The sequence below is a fragment of the Mesoplodon mirus genome (genome assembly GCF_964341445.2).
Source record: "Mesoplodon mirus genome assembly, chromosome: 16".
Classification (NCBI taxonomy): Eukaryota; Metazoa; Chordata; class Mammalia; order Artiodactyla; family Ziphiidae; genus Mesoplodon; species Mesoplodon mirus.
Window position 1 is genome coordinate 21,824,051 of NC_138992.1, and position 19,024 is coordinate 21,843,074.

Consider the following 19,024-nt stretch of genomic DNA (forward strand, 5'->3'; position numbering starts at 1 on the left):
GGGAGAAGGAGCGGTGACCCCATAGGAGACTGAACCAGACCTACCTGCTAGTGTTGGAGGATCTCCTGCAGAGGCGGGGTGCAGTGGGGAGGCGGCTGTGGCTCACCGCGGGGACAAGGACACTGACAGCAGAAGTTCTGGGAAGTACTCCTTGGCGTGAGCCCTCCCAGAGTCCGCCATTAGCCCCAGCAAAGGGCCTGTAGGCTCTAGTGCTGGGTCATCTCAGGCCAAACAACCAACAGTGAGGGAAGTCAGCCCCACCCATCAGCACACAAGCGGATTAAAGTTTTACTGAGCTCCGCCCACCAGAGCAACACCCAGCTCTACTCACCACCAGTCCCTTCCATCAGGAAGCTTGCACAAGCCTCTTAGATAGCCTCATTCACCAGAGGGCAGGCAGCAGAAGCAAGAAGAACTACAATCCTGCAGCCTGTGGAACGAAAACCACATTCACAGAAAGACAGACAAAATGAAAAGGCACAGAGCTATGTACCAGATGAAGATACAAGATAAAACCCCAGAAAAGCAACTAAATGAAATGGAGATAGGCAGCCTTCCAGAAAAAGAATTCAGAATAATGATAGGGAAGATGATCTAGGACCTCGGAAAAAGAATCGAGGCAAAGATTGAGAAGATGCAAGAAGTGTTTAACAAAGACCTAGGAGAATTAAAGAACAAACACCTAGAAGAATGAAAGAACAAACAAACAGAGATGAACAATACAATAACTGAAATGAAAAATACACTGGAAGGAATCAATAGTGGAATAAGTGGGGCAGAAGAACGGATAAGTGACCTGGAAGAAAGAATGGTGGAATTCACTGCCACAGAAAGAAAAAAGCATGAAAAGAATTGAAGACAATCTCACAGACCTCTGGGACAACATTAAACGAACCAACATTCGCATTATAGGGTCCAAGAAGGAGAAGAGAAAGAGAAAGGACCTGAGAAAATATTTGAAGAGATTATAGTCAAAAACTTCCCTAACGTGGGAAAGGAAATAGCCACCTAGGTCCAGGAAGTGCACAGAGTCCCAGGCAGGATAAACCCAAGGAGAAACATGCCAAGACACATAGTAATCAAATTGACAAAAATTAAAGACAAAGAAAAATTAAAAGCAACAAGGGAAAAATGACAACACACAAGGGAACTCCCATAAGGTTAACAGCTGATTTCTCAGCAGAAACTTTACAAGCCAGAAGGGAGTGGCATGATATATTTAAAGTGATGAAAGGGAAGAACCTACAACCAAGATCACTCTACCAAGCAAGGATCTCATTCAGATTCAAAGGAGAAATCAAAAGCTTTACAGACAAGCCAAAGCTAAGAGAATTCAGCACCACCAAACCAGCTCTACACAAATGCTAAAGGAACTTCTCTAAGTGGGAAACACAAGAGAAGAAAAAGACCTACAAAAACAAACACAAAACAATTAAGAAAATGGTAATAGGAACATACATATCAATAACTACCTTAAATGTGAATGGATTAAATGCTCCAACCAAAAGACATAGGCTTGCTGAATGGATACAAAAAGAAGACCCATCTATATACTGTCTACAATAGACCCACTTCAGACCTGGGGACACATACAGACTGAAAGTGAGGGGATGGAAAAAGATATTCCATGCAAATGGAAATCAAAAGAAAGCTGGAGTAGCAATACTCATATCAGATAAATTAGACTTTAAAATAAAGAATATTACAAGAGACAAGGAGGGACACTACATAATGATCAAGGGATCAATCCAAGAAGAAGATATAACAATTATAAATATATATGCACCCAACATAGGAACACTTCAATACATAAGGCAAATGCTAACAGCTATAAAGGAGGAAATCGACAGTAACACAATACTAGTGGGGGACTTTAACACCTCACTTACACCAATGGACAGCTCATCCAGACAGAAAATTAATAAGGAAACACAAGCTTTAAATGATACAATAGGCCAGATAGATTTAATTGATATTTATAGGACATTCCATCCAAAAACAGCAGACTACACTATCTCCTCAAGTGCACATGGACCATTCTCCAGGATAGATCACATCCTGGGTCACAAATCAAGCCTCAGTAAATTTAAGAAAATTGAAATCATATCAAGCATCTTTTCCAATCACAGAACTATGAGATTAGAATTAAATTACAGGGGATAAAATGTAAAAAACACAAACACATGGAGGCTAAACAATACGTTACTAACTAACCAAAAGATCACTGAAGAAATCAAAGAGGAAATCAAAAAATACCTAGATACAAATGACAATGAAAACACGACCATGCAAAACCTATGGGACGCAGCAAAAGCAGTTCTAAGAGGAACGTCTATAGCAATACAATCCTACCTCAAGAAACAAGAAAAATCTCAAATAAACAATCTAACTGTACACCTAAAGGAACTAGAGAAAGAAGAACAAAGAAAACCCAAAGTTAGTAGAAGGAAAGCAATCATAAAGATCAGAGCAGAAATAAATGAAATCGAAACAATGAAAATAATAGCAAAGATCAATAAAACTAAAAGCTGGTTCTTTGAGAAGATAAACAAAATTGATAAACCTTTAGCCAGACTCATTAAGAAAAAGAGGGAGAGGACTCAAATCAATAAAAAGTTACAGTGGACACTGCAGAAATACAATGCATCATAAAAGAATACTACAAGCATATCTATGCCAATAAAATGGACAACCTGGAAGAAATGGAAAATTCTTAGAAAGGTATAACCTTCCAAGACTGAACCAGAAAGAAACAGAAAATCTGAACAGACCAATCTCAAGTAATGAAATTGAAACTGGGATTAAAAATCTTCCAACAAACCAAGGTCCAGGACCAGGTGGCTTCACAGGTGAGTTCTATCAAACATTTAGAGAAGAGCTAACACCCATCCTCTCAAACTCTTCCAAAAAATTGCAGATGGAGCAGCACTCCCAAACTCATTCTATGAGGCCACCATTACCCTGATACCAAAACCAGACAAAGATACTACAAGAAAAGAAAATTAAAGACCAATATCACTGATGAATATAGATGCAGAAATCCTCAACAAGGGACTTCCTTGGTGGCACAGTGGTTTAGAATCCACCTGCCAATACAGGGCACATGGGTTCAATCCCTGGTCCAGGAAGATCCCACATGCTGCAGAGCAGCTAAGCCCATGCACCCCAACTACTGAGCCTGCGCCCTTGCGCTCACGAGCCACAACTACTAGGCCTACATGCCACAACTACTGAAGCCCACATGCCTAGAATTCATGCTGCACAACAAGAGAAGCCACTGCAATGAGAAGCCTGCACAGTGCAACAAAGAGTAGCCCCCGCTCACCACAACTAGAGAAAGCCTGTGGGCAGCAACGAAGACCCAACATGGCCAAAAATAAATAATAAATAAATAAATAAATAAATAAATAAATTTATTAAACAAACATCCTCAGCAAAATACTAGCAGACAGAATCAACAATATTAAAAGCATCATACACCATGATCAAGTGGGATTTATCTCAGGGATGCAAGGATTCTTCAATATATGCAAATCAATCATTGTGATACACCATATCAACAAACTGAAGAATAAAAACCATATGATCATCTCAATAGATGCAGAAAAACTTCTGACAAAATTCAACACCCATTTATGATAAAAACACTCCAGAAAGTGGGCATAGAGGGAACCTACCTCAACATAATAAAGGCCACGTACGACAAACCCATAGCAAACATCATTCTCAACGGTGAAATACTGAAAGCATTTCCTCTAAGATCAGGAGGAAGGCACGGATATCCACTCTCACCACTCTTATTCAACATAGTTTTGGAAGTCCTAGCCATGGCAATCAGAGAAGAAAAGGAAATAAAATGAATACAAATTTGAAAAGAAGAAGTAAAAGTCACTGTTTGCAGATGACATGATATTATGCATAGAGAACCCTAAAGATGCCACCAGAAAACTACTAGAGCTAATCATTGAATTCGGTAAAATAGCAGGATACAAAATTAACACACAGAAATCTCTGGCATTCCTACACACTAACAACGAAAGATCAGAAAGAAAAATTAAGGAAACAATCCCATTCACCATTGCAACAAAAAGAATAAAATACGTAGGAATAAACCTACCTAAGGAGGTAAAAGACCTGTACTCAGAAAACTATAAGACACTGATGAAAGAAATCAAAGCTGACACTAACAGAAGGAGAGATGTACCATGTTCTTGGATTGGTAGAATCAATATTGTGAAAATAACTGTACTACCCAAAGCAATTTACAGATTCAATGCAATCCCTATCAAATTACCACTGGCATTTTTTTACAGAACTAGAACAAAAAACCTTAAAGTTTGGAGACACAGAAGACCCCGAATAGCCAAAGCTATCTTGAGGGAAAAAAAACAGAGCTGGAGGTATCAGACTCCCTGACTTCAGACTATACTACAAAGCTACAGTAATCAAGACAATATGGGACTGGCACAAAAACAGAGATATAGATCAATGGAACAGGATAGAAAGCCCAGAGATAAACCCATGCACCTATGGTCAGCTAATATATGACAAAGGAGGCAAGGATATACAATGGAGAAAAGACAGTCTCTTCAATAAGTGGTGTTGGGAAAACCAGACAGCTACATGTAAAAGAGTGAAATTAGAACACTCCCTAACACCATACACAAAAATGAACTCAAAATGGATTAAAGACCTAACTATAAGACCAGACATTATAAAACTCTTAGAGGAAAACTTAGGAAGAGCACTTTTTGACATAAATCACAGCAAGATTTTTTTGACCCACCTCCTAGAGAAATGGAAATGAAAACAAAAATAAATAAATGGGATCTAATGAAACTTAAAAGCTTTTACACAGCAAAGGAAACCATAAACAAGATGAAAAGACAACCCTCAGAATGGGAGAAGATATCTGCAAACGAATCAATGGACAAAGGATTAATCTCCAAAATATATAAACAACTCATGCAGCTCAATATAAAAAAAACAAATAACCCAATCCAAAAATGCACAGAAGACCTAAATAGACATTTCTCCAAAAAGACATACAGATAGCCAAGAGGCACATGAAAAGCTGCTCCACATCACTAATTATTAGAGAAATGCAAATCAAAACTACAATGAGGTATCACCTCACTCTGGTTAGGATGGGCATCATCAAGAAATCTACAAACAAGAAATGCTGGAGAGGGTGTGGGGAAAAGGGAACCATCTTGCACTGTTGGTGGAAATGTAAATTGGTACAGCCACTATGGAGAACAGTATGGAGGTTCCTTAAAAATCTAAAAATAGAATTATCATATGACCCAGCAATCCCACTACTGGGCATATACGCAGAGAAAACCATAATTCAAAAAGACACATGCACCCCAGTGTTCATTGCAGCACTATTTATAATAGGTCATGGAAGCAACCTAAATGCCCATCAAGAGACGAATGGATAAAGAAAATATGGTACATATATACAGAGGAATATTACTCAGACATAAAAAGGAACGAAATTGGGTCATTTGTAGAGACGTGGATGGACCTAGAGACTGTCATACAGAGTGAAGTAAGCCAGAAAGAGGAAAACAAATATCGTATATTAACGCATATATGTGGAATCTAGAAAATGGTACAGATGAACTGGTTTGCAAGGCAGAAATAGAGACACAGATGTAGAGAACAAATGTATAGACACCAAGCGGAGAAAGCATGGTGGGGGGTTGTTGGTGGTGGGATGAATTGGGAGATTGGGATTGACATATATACATTAATATGTATAAAATAGATAACTAATAACCTGCTGTATAAAAAAATAAAATAAAATTCAAAAAAAATAAAAGCATGGTAAGAATACTTAATATTTTTATAGCAATTTCTTGTTTAAAAATACTTTCTTAAATAACTCATATGAATATATGATTCATATTAAAATACACCAAGTACCTCTTTGTGAGCAATAACTACAGTTTAATAGTTGAACAGTTTTAAGTATAACTGATTAAGACAAACCATAGGTTCTTAGGTGGATCCTTGAGAATAAGAAGGGTTTACATAATTAACTAATGCTGAGTTACTAAAGGAAACTAAGTTACGAGATTTCCTTTCAAGAGTAACCAAACCACTTGTGACCTTTCATTTTTAAAGGCTACTACTACTTCATGTCCTGTCTATAGTAATGATTCAGAATCTTATCGATTTTCCCTGTGACAGCCGACAACTTCCTTGAATTGTATTACATCATAGATTTCAAAGCAGTGACCTATCAACTACATTCAGGGCTCTGTTAGGAGTATTTCATACCATGCAATGTTAAAAATCTTTGAGAATACATCTAAATCAGTGGATTTTACATAATAACAATGATTTTTGTCTTATTCTGAAAAAATTGAGTCATCTAGAAATGATTGATCCACATTCCCTTGGCCAAATGTAGTTTTGAATTGACATCTGACTAATTCTAACTAGTCTCATTTGTGTTACCTGTCAGTTCTAAATGAATGAATTAATCTGAATACTTTTCTTTTTTAAAAATAAGTTTATTTATTTATTTTTGGCTGCATTGAGTCTAAGTTGCTGTGCGCAGGCTTTCTCTAGTTGCGGTGAGCGGGGGCTACTCTTCGTTGTGGTGTGTGGGCTTCTCATTGAGGTGGCTTCTATTGTTGTGGAGCACAGGCTCTAGGCACGCAGGCTTCACTTGTTGTGGCTTGTGGGCTCTAGAGCACAGGCTCAGTAGTTGTGGCGCACAGGCTTAGTTCCTCCACGGCATGTGGTATCTTCCTGCACCACAGCTCAAACCTGTGTCCCCTGCATTGGCAGGCAGATTCTTAACCACTGTGCCACCAAGCAAGTCCAGTTTGATTACTTTTCAAAGATTACTTTTGAGGTAGGCACATTCCTATACCTACAGTAATGTAAGAAAAGAATATGCTGAGATATCCAGAATTGTATCCAAAGATGTTTTCTCATTTAAAATAAGTATATTACAATGTTTCAAGGCTTTCAGTGTAAGAACTAGAACCTGGAATTAATTTATCATCTATTTAGTGGATCTCATAATTATTCAAATATTGTCTCATCTTTGTTAGTGCATTTTAAATTTCAGCTACATGCTTCAGTGGACAATGTGTATAAGATAAGCTATGTTTCATTAAATGAGATTATAGCTTAGACTCACATCATTGGAGAAATTAACATCTGTTGGCCACTATATGGTAAGCATTGTGCTAAGTGATTGTCAAAATCACCTCCTATCATCTGCCCAAATAACCTAGTTTTCACATTAGGTAGCAGGAGACTAATGAAAATTAAGTGATTTGTCCAAAATCCATGCACAGAAAACAGAGCAAATCTATTTTGGAAACCCATAAACTTCCTTTAAGCCTTGTCTTCTTTATTTCTCTTAATTTCCCCCTCCATTTTAGCTTACTTGTTTACAATTTTTCCTTTATTGGTACTGCACGCCAGTTATTCTTTTCCATGAAACCATCTTTCATGAGTCAAGACTGTTTTTCTTGGAAGGCAAATTGTATAGTAAGAGTTGAGGATATTTTCTGACAGATCTTATATTACTTTTTTTCTACCATTGTTCTCCCAAAAACTCCCTATACATTTCATTCCTTAAAATCCTGTGAGTTTGAACATTTCTGTTCTCTCTGTCATCACTGCAGCATCTCAGAAAAGAATCTCATTCCATATGCTTTCAGGCGCTCAAGGAACCAAAACATGAAAACCTGGAATTTGTCATTACCCATTTGGCCTCTGGTCCTTCAAACCCAGTAGCTTGCCTCCAGGAGAGATCAGTCCTTGACTCTTTAAAAGAATCTCTTCTCTATATTATGTATTTGGTTAATTGGAAAAGGCTGTTTTTTAGGTAAAGGATCCTGCTTCATTTGGATAGCAACCAAGTCAGCCATATGGGAAGGAAAATAATCTAGTGAGTTGCAAAATAAGAAATCATGGTCCATGTGTTCCCTCGGATGGCTTTCTATGGGATATGAGGCTCTATCTCTTTGAGTTTCAGTTTATAGCTCTTTAAATGGGGATATCCTTGGCTCTATTACTAAGATTTGAGAGTATAATAAATATGCATATGATAACTAAATCTCTCTACCAGGAGAAGGAGCTCTTTTGGAGTTTTCCCCTTTCCTGACTACCAAGGAATATTAAATCAGCTGATCTGACACTGTTCACAAAGTTAGGGATTTTGCCTCTTTTTATTTCATGCACTGGTCTATTTATGAACATGTGTTGAGGACATTAGAAGTCTTGGATGATGGCCTTGCTGCAGAAACAGATTGGCCAACAAAAGTCAATGTTTCCTGTATTTACTCTTCTATTCCTGTGGACTTGTCTTAGACTAAACTCACTTGACCACAAAACACACTACTAAGAAATATGGCAGAGCCAATGACAGGGTAAGAATGAAGGTATCAGTCAAAGTGGGAGTAAGAACTCTATTTATTTATGCATTTCTATGTAACTCTTTCTCTAGAGAACAAAACACCAGAGAAGAGCTATATATTCTCTGCCTAACACTGAGGCCTATGAAAGAGAACTGGGTCTGGAAGAACCTCTGGTATCAGACCAGTTGACCAAGTGAACTATCCAACAGGTATTATGTGTTGTCAAGAAATCTTCTCCTTCCAAAAACAAAACAAAACAAAAGCCTTAGTCTTTCATGAGAAGTGGAGCAATGCTTGGTTGAGATTGCCAAGCAATGTATTGGCCAAATTGAAGACTCTGACATGTGTAAACAAATCAAGAGATTAATGAGGTGCAAAAAATGTTATTTCTCTCTGGAAACTACAGGAATCTTAAACTATTGTAGTTGTCATTCAAATACTGAAATTAGGTAGGTGCTTCAAAGGGGTAATGCCAATGAATTCGTTCAAATTGTTTCCCTAGAATGATTCAACTTTAAGAAATGTCAGGGATTTCATACTCTCCAAAGTGACCTATGTCAGTTCATCTTGTTACTTATATGAGGGTAATATTCTTCTAAGTACAGTGTGAAATTCATTCCCCTGGAGAATGGGATAACCCTTTCTAGAATGATTTAAGTAGGATCATGTCTAGAAGAAAGAGAGTTAATAGACCATTAGCTTGCTTGGGCTTTTGTATTTCTGTGAAACCCAGAGGAAAAACACCAGAGATGATGAGTGGACATGGGACACTGTGGTTTTGTGACAATTTTTTTTTTTTTGTCTCCACACATCTTCAGAGAATCTCCATCACTGTACTTAGGAATAGGACCAGAAAATAGACAAGGTTGAAAATGTCATCTGGAGAAATTGCCACACAGGAAGTATAGCTGAACCTCTACAGGAAGTATGGCTTCTTGTACCTGATTGGCAAAGGACCCATAAGTCTATGTGCATTTATTTCATGATCATGTTTCATAGTTGTTCTGGAGCTAATTACTTAGAAGTCTATCTTTGTTTATTATGCATAGGTTTGTTATTTTGCCAAAGTTCAAAATTTGGCCATAATAGACCAATTAGTGAAAATGCATAAAAGTTTGAATAAATTTGTTGGTTATGAAGTAGTAGCAGAAAGTATAATATTAGCCACAAAAAGAAAAAATATCTATGAAAAACTGAAAAGATTTTGTAGACTCTCTTGCACAGAACAGGGGTTGTGTATTCTTTGGGTCCTCTTTCTTGTGTGGAGGCAGCCTTTGACCTATAGTCAAATTTTGTCAATTATTTGTACCTTTCATAATTCAGACAAATCGTTACTCTTTGCTGAGCCAGTAAACATCATCAACTTGTTCTCAATAATTTGTCAACATTGCAAGCAAAAGAGAACTTTGACTTCTCCCCTGAAGCATCTTTGACACAATCCAAGGAAATTCAACAGATTTGTTAGTGCACATGATAAAATTGCATAACATCTCAGTCACTTTTAAGGAAACCTCATTAATATACTTCTATTAAGTCACTTGTCCACATTTCCCCTTTTTCAAGAGAGGGAAGATGCATAAGGAGATACAGAAAATGAGTTTCTGTACATTGATTCAGATATTGTTGTGAGATTACAGATACAACATGAATGCCATTGAGGGCTGGTTCCTTCTAATACTAGCTATTTTGCTGGCATGTGAGTGGCCACTGGAGGGGTTAACGAATAGCTACAATTTGAAATATCACATTTATGTGATTTAATTACCTTTAAGTACCTGAAGAACAATTAAGAGATCTGGTCCATCTCTTGAGGTGTTTCATGTAATAAAACATTATGATAGACTTAGGGGTATTGGATTTTTTAGTGTCTTTATACTAAACATACCACATCTGTCATCTCTAACTGATAAAGCTAATTACTCAGGTTATTTAAATGTGAAATAATGACCTAATGGAGTTTTACGCCTGATAATAGCCAGGTAGAAGAGAAAAATATGAGTAACAAGTTCCCTGTTCTATGGATAGATGATAAGCAAGACCACATCTTTAAGTTTTTAAAAATTTTAATAAAGCAACAACACTTTACTTGACTTTATCTCTTTTCTCTGGCATCATTACTTGGTTAGGACAACATTCTGAACATGAGTTTGTAAGGTGAAGAAATTAACATGGAAAAATTTTGAAATTGCATCAGAGTGATAAATTTAGCTCAAACAACTATGGAGTACAATATGAATATATTAGACCATCATTAGACATTAATTCATTCTATGCTTATGTGGATATAACAAAACTAGTATCCTCACATAATGGTAGCAAGATGGTATGACTTTTGGAAGGTAACTTGGAAATATGTGTTTGCACCCAACTAATTCCACTGCTGGGATATTATCTTAAGAAAATAGTTCAAAATATGCGAGAAAAAGCTGTGCCTACTAATATATGCATAGCATCATTATTATATACTAGTAAGTAATCGGAAATAAATTAAATGTCCAACAATAAGGTAGCTGATATTATGGCATGTTACCTAGCTATTAAAGTCATAATTATGGAGTCTATTTATCAGCATGAAAAATGCTTACGTCATTTTCTCAAAAAAGACATAGAGATGGACAACAGGCACATGAAAAGATGCACAGCATCGCTAATTATCAGAGAAACACAAATCACAACCATGAGGTCACCTTACACTGATCAGAACGGCCATCATCAAAAAGTCTGCAAATAATAAATGCTGGAGAGGGTGTGGAGAAAAGGGAACTCTACTACACTGTTGGCAGAAGTGTAGATTGGTACAGCCACTATGGAAAACAGTATGGAGGTTCCTTAAAAAATAGAACTACCATATGATTCAGCAACCCTGCTCCTGGGCATATATCTGGAAAAGATGAAAACTCTAATTTGAAAAGATACATGCACCCCAATGTTCATGGCAGCACTATTTACAATAGGCAAGACATAGAAACAACCTATGTGTCCATCAACAGATGAACAGATAAAGATGTGTATATGTGTGTGTGTGTGTGTGTGTGTGTGTGTGTGTGTGATGGGATATTAGCCATAAAAAAGAATGAAATAATGCCATTTGCAACAACATGGATGCACCTAGAGACTATCATACTAAGTGAAGTTAAGACAGAGAAAGACAAATATGATATCACTTATATGTGGAATCTAAAAAATAATACAAATGAAACTATTTACAAAATGGAAACAGACTCAGAGACATAGAAGACAAACTTATGGTTACCAAAGGGGAAAGGGAGGTAGGGAGGGGATAAATGAGGAGTACGGGATTAGCAGATATACCCTACGATATATAAAATAGGTAAGCAACAAGGACTTACTGTATAGCACAGGGACCAATATTTAATGTATTGTAATAACCTATAATGGAAAATAATGTGAAAAAATATAACTGAATCACTTTGCTATATACGTGAAACTAACACAATATTATAAATCAACTATACTTCAATAAAAAATGCTTATGTCATAATGTTAAGTGAAAAAATTTATAGAAAACTACATACATACTATTATTATAAATTTTATATGCTTATTATTTATGTTGTTTAAAATATTTGAAGCAGAGTTACAACTAAGTTAAATTTATGCACAAGAAAACAAATCTGAAGGAAACACGTAATTGTGTGTTTGGAAGTGATTGTCCAATTTTTATCATTTGTAATGTGTTTTAATTACCTTTATAATACAAATTATAATTAAAAAATAAATCCTATTGCATATAATAACTTCACTCCCAATCCACAGGGAGAAATTTAGATAGAGGAAATTATGGAGCTATGAGAAGAAGAAAATTAAAGAAGGTCAAGTTGAAAGTTAATGACAAAGTGGTGGATGAAGAAATACATAAGGATGAGGAGAGTGTTCTGGTGGGATGCTAGGCAAATATGGACAGGTACCTAGATGGCTTTGAAATTCACTGCAGATAACTGAAATCTAGTGATCAGTTAAATGGGGAAATTTAAAAAAAAACAGCTAAAATATATAGTGGAAGCATGATGTGAAAAAAAATCAGCAACATGGCAAATGGAGAGATAAGGGACAACAAATTATCTGAGTTGCATTCAGCCTCTTGAACAATCTCAACATCATCTATGAATTTTGGTGAGTGCTGAGCAGCGAGGAGGGTTATCAACACTAAGGACTTGGATTAAAGCCAGAAATTGTCCCAAGGGAACTTGGCTGAGCAGGATCCTATTCAAAGAATTGAAGATAGAAGGCTATTTAAGCAAGCTGTAAAATGTTGAGCTGAATTGGTGGCCACTTGTGAAAGGAACATTCATATTACACCATTCTAACTTTGAGAGAGGAAGAGTATCCAAAAAATTGCAAGATAACTTTGAGTTGACCTTGGCAGGAAACAGAACAATGATTGCAATAAAACATGTGGTTTTTGAGAAGTCATATCATGTTTTAGTTGGTCTGGGGTTTTAAGCTTTAATTTATCTGTCACATGTATCCACATATTATTAATAAGTAATACACATGTATTTATATATGCATATAGAGGGACATGTTTGTTGAAAAGGTCAGTTGAGAATTAATTACCACGAAGATGGCGGAAGAGTAAGACGCGGAGATCATCGTCCTCCCCACGGATACACCAGAAATACAGCTACACGTGGAACAACTCCTACAGAACACCTACTGAACGCTGGCAGAAGACCCCAGACCTCCCAAAAGGCAAGAAACTCCCCACATACCTGGGTAGGGCAAAGCGGAGAGATTCCCGCACAGAGGATCGGTGCCAAGCGGCACTCACCAGCCCGAGAGGCTTGTCTGCTCGCCCCGGCGGCGCTGGAAGCTGAGGCTCGGGCTTCGGTCAGAGCGCAGGGAGAGGACTGGGGCTGGCGGCGAGAACTCAGCCGGAAGGGGGCTAATGAGCCACAGCTAGCCGGGAGGGAGTCCGGGAAAACTCTGGAGCTGCCGAAGAGGCAAGAGACTTTTTCTTCCCTCTTGGTTTCCTGGTGCGCGAGGAGAGGGGATTAAGAGCGCTGCTTAAAGGGGCTCCACAGACGGGCGCGAGTCACGACTGAAAGCGCGGAGCCCAGTGACGGGCGTGGGACGCTGGGGCTGCTGCTGCCGCCGCCAAGAAGCCTGTGTGCGAGCGCAGGTCACTGTCCACACCGCCCTTCCGGGAGCCTGTGCAGCCCGCCACTGCCGGGGTCCCGGGATCCAGGGGCGGCTTCCCTGGGAGAACGCACGGCGCGCCTCGGGCTGGTGCAACGTCACGCCGACCTCTGCCGCTGCAGGCTCGCCCCGCACTCCATGCCCCTCCCTCCCGCCCGGCCTGAGTGAGCCAGAGTCCCCGAAGAGGCTGCTCCTTTAACCCTGTCCTGTCTGAGCGAAGAACAGACGCCCTCCAGCGACCTACACGCAGAGGCGGGGCCAAATCCAAAGCTGAGACCCAGGAGCTGTGAGAACAAAGAAGAGAAAGGGAAACCTCTCCCAGCAGCCTCAGAAGCAGCGGATTAAAGCTCCACAATCAACTTGATGTACCCTGCATCTGTGGAATACATGAATGGACAACAAATCATCCCAAATTGAGGAGCCAGGAGTCAGTGCTGTGCCTCTGAGGTGGGAGAGCCAACTTCAGGACACTGGTCCACAAGAGACCTCCCAGCTCCACATAATATCAAACGGCAAAAATCTTCCAGAGATCTCCATCTCAACACCAGCACCCACCTTCACTCAACGACCAGCAAGCTACAGTGCTGGACACCCTATGCCAAACAACTAGCAAGACAGGAACACAACGCCACCCATTAGCAGAGAGGTGGCCTAAAATCATAAAAAGTCCGCAGACACCCCAAAACACACCACCAGATGTGGACCTGCCCACCAGAAAGACAAGATCCAGCCTCATCCACCAGAACACAGGCACTAGTCCCCTCCACCAGGAAGCCTACACAACCCACTAAACCAACCTTAGCCACTGGGGACAGACACCAAAAACAACGGGAACTACGAACCTGCAGCCTGCAAAAAGGAGACCCCAAACACAGTAACATAAGCAAAATGAGAAGACAGAAAAACACACAGCAGGAGAAGGAGCAAGATAAAAACCCACCAGACCTAACAAATGAAGAGGTAATAGGCAGTCTACCTGAAAAAGAATTCAGAATAATGATGGTAAAGATGATCCAAGATTCTATTTCCCAGATCCAAAATCTTGGAAATAGAATAGACAAAATGCAAGAAACAGTTAACAAGGACCTAGAAGAACTAAAGATGAATCAAGCATCGATTAAAAACACAATACATGAAATAAAAAATACTCTAGATGGGATCAATAGCAGAATAACTGAGGCAGAAGAACGGATAAGTGAGGTGGAAGATAAAATAGTGGAAATAACTGCTGCAGAGCAAAATAAAGAAAAAAGAATGAAAAGAACAGAGGACAGTCTCAGAGACCTCTGGGACAACATTAAACGCACCAACATTCGAATTATAGGGGTTCCAGAAGAAGAAGAGAAAAAGAAAGGGACTGAGAAAATATTTGAAGAGATTATAGTTGAAAACTTCCCTAATATGGGAAAGGAAATAGTTAATCAAGTCCAGGAGGCACAGAGAGTCCCATACAGAATAAATCCAAGGAGAAATACGCCAAGACACATATTAATCAAACTGTCAAAAATTAAACACAAAGAAATCATATTAAAAGCAGCAAGGCAAAAACAACAAATAACACACAAGGGAATCCCCATCAGGATAACAGCTGATCTCTCAGCAGAAACTCTACAAGCCAGAAGGGAGTGGCAGGACATAATTAAAGTGATGAAGGAGAAAACCCTGCAACCAAGATTACTCTACCCAGCAAGGATCTCATTCAGATTTGATGGAGAAATTAAAACGTTTACAGACAAGCAAAAGCTGAGAGAGTTCAGCACCACCAAACCAGCTTTACAACAAATGCTAAAGGAACTTCTCCAGGCAAGAAACACAACAGAAGGAAAAGACCTACAATAACGAACCCAAAACAATTAAGAAAATGGGAATAGGAACATACATATCGATAATTACCTTAAATGTAAATGGACTAAATGCTCCCACCAAAAGACACAGATTGGCTGAATGGATACAAAAACAAGACCCATATATATGCTGTGTACAAGAGACCCATTTCAGACCTAGAGACACATACAGACTGAAAGTAAGGGGATGGAAAAAGATATTCCATGCAAATGGAAACCAAAAGAAAGCTGGAGTAGCAATTCTCATATCAGACAAAATAGACTTTAGAATAAAGACTACTAGAAGAGACAAAGGAGGACACTACATAATGATCAAGGGATCGATCCAAGAAGAAGATATAACAATTGTAAATATTTATGCACCCAACATAGGAGCACCTCAATACATAAGGCAAATACTAACAGCCATAAAAGGAGAAATCGACAGTAACACAATCCTAGTAGGGGACTTTAACACCCCACTTTCACCAATGGACAGATCATCCAAAATGAAAATAAATAAGGAAACACAAGCTTTAAATGATACATTAAACAAGATGGACTTAATTGATATTTATAGGACATTCCATCCAAAAACAACAGAATACACATTTTTCTCAAGTGCTCATGGAACATTCTCCAGGATAGATCATATCTTGGGTCACAAATCAAGCCTTGGTAAATTTAAGAAAGTTGAAATCGTATCAAGTATCTTTTCCGACCACAATGCTATGAGACTAGATATCAATTACAGGAAAAGAGCTGTAAAAAATACAAACACATGGAGGCTAAACAATACACTACTTAATAACAAAGTGATCACTGAAGAAATCAAAGGGGAAATTAAAAAATACCTAGAAACAAATGACAATGGAGACACGACGACCCAAAACCTATGGGACGCAGCAAAAGCAGTTCTAAGGGGGAAGTTTATAGCAATACAATCCCACCTTAAGAAACAGGAAACATCTCGAATAAACAACCTAACCTTGCACCTAAAGCAATTAGAGAAAGAAGAACAAAAACATCCCAAAGTTAGCAGAAGGAAAGAAATAATAAAACTCAGATCAGAAATAAATGAAAAAGAAATGAAGGAAATGATAGCAAAGATCAATAAAACTAAAAGCTGGTTCTTTGAGAACATAAACAAAATTGATAAACCATTAGCCAGACTCATCAAGAAAAAAAGGGAGAAGACTCAAATGAATAGAATTAGAAATGAAAAAGGAGAAGTAACAACAGACACTGCAGAAATACAAAAGATCATGAGAGATTACTACAAGCAACTCTATGCCAATAAAATGGACAACCTGGAAGAAATGGACAAATTCTTAGAAATGCACAACCTGCCAAGACTGAATCAGGAAGAAGTAGAAAATATGAACAGACCAATCACAAGCACTGAAATTGAAACTGTGATAAAAAGTCTTCCAACAAACAAAAGCCCAGGACCAGATGGCTTCACAGGTGAATTCTATCAAGCATTTAGAGAAGAGCTAACACCTATCCTTCTGAAACTCTTCCAAAATATAGCAGAGGGAGGAACACTCCCAAACTCATTCTACGAGGCCACCATCACCTTGATACCAAAACCAGGCAAGGATGTCACAAAGAAAGAAAACTACAGGCCAATATCACTGATGAACATAGATGCAAAAATCCTCAACAAAATACTAGCAAACAGAATCCAACAGCACATTAAAAGGATCATACACCATGATCAAGTGGGGTTTATTCCAGGAATGCAAGGATTCTTCAATATACGCAAATCAATCAACGTGATACACCATATTAACAAATTGAAGGAGAAAAACCATATGATCATCTCAATAGATGCAGAGAAAGCTTTCGACAAAATTCAACACCCATTTATGATAAAAACCCTGCAGAAAGTAGGCATAGAGGGAACTTTCCTCAACATAATAAAGGCCATATATGACAAACTCACAGCCAGCATCGTCCTCAATGGTGAAAAACTGAAACCATTTCCACTAAGATCAGGAACAAGACAAGGTTGCCCACTCTCACCACTCTTATTCAACCTAGTTTTGGAAGTTTTAGCCACAGCAATCAGAGAAGAAAAGGAAATAAAAGGAATCCAAATCGGAAAAGAAGAAGTAAAGCTGTCACTGTTTGCAGATGACATGATACTATACATAGAGAATCCTAAAGATGCTACCAGAAAACTACTAGAGTTAATCAATGAATTTGGTCAAGTTGCAGGATACAAAATTAATGCACAGAAATCTCTGGCATTCCTATATACTAATGATGAAAAATCTGAAAGTGAAATCAAGAAAACACTCCCATTTACCATTGCAACGAAAAGAATAAAATATCTAGGAATAAACCTACCTAAGGAGACAAAAGACCTGTATGCAGAAAATTATAGGACACTGATGAAAGAAATTAAAGATGATACAAATAGATGGAGAGATGTACCATGTTCTTGGATTGGAAGAATCAACATTGTGAAAATGACTCTACTACCCAAAGCAATCTACAGATTCAATGCAATCCCTATGAAACTACCACTGGCATTTTTCACAGAACTAGAGCAAAAAATTTCACAATTTGTATGGAAACACAAAAGACCCCGAATAGCCAAAGCAATCTTGAGAACGAAAAATGGAGCTGGAGGAATCAGGCTCCCTGACTTCAGACTATACTACAAAGCTACAGTAATCAAGACAGTATGGTACTGGCACAAAAACAGAAAGATAGATCAATGGAACAGGATAGAAAGCCCAGAGATAAACCCACGGACATATGGTCACCTTATCTTTGATAAAGGAGGCAGGAATGTACAGTGGAGAAAGGACAGTCTCTTCAATAAGTGGTGCTGGGAAAACTGGATAGGGACATGTAAAAGTATGAGATTAGATCACTCCCTAACACCATACACAAAAATAAGCTCAAAATGGATTAAAGACCTAAATGTAAGGCCAGACGCTATCAAACCCTTAGGGGAAAACATAGGCAGAACACTCTATGACATAAATCACAGCAAGATCCTTTTTGACCCACCTCCTAGAGAAATGGAAATAAAGACAAAAATAAACACATGGGACCTAATGAAACTTAAAAGCTTTTGCACAGCAAAGGAAACCATAAACAAGACCAAAAGACAACCCTCAGAATGGGAGAAAATATTTGCAAATGAAGCAACTGACAAAGGATTAATCTCCAAAATTTATAAGCAGCTCATGCAGCTCAATAACAAAAAAACAAACAACCCAATCCAAAAATGGGCAGAAGACCTAAATAGACATTTCTCCACAGAAGATATACAGACTGCCAACAAACACATGAAAGGATGCTCAACATCTTTGCTCATTAGAGAAATGCAAATCAAAACTACAATGAGATATCATCTCACACCAGTCAGAAATGCCATCATCAAAAAATCTAGAAACAGTAAATGCTGGAGAGGGTGTGGAAAAAAAGGAACACTCTTGCACTGCTGGTGGGAATGTGAATTGGTACAGCCACTATGGAGAACGGTATGGAGGTTCCTTAAAAAACTACACATAGAACTACCATATGACCCAGCAATCCCACTACTGGGCATATACCCTGAGAAAACCATAATTCAAAAAGAGACATGTACCAAAATGTTCATAGCAGCCCTATTTACAATAGCCCGGAGAT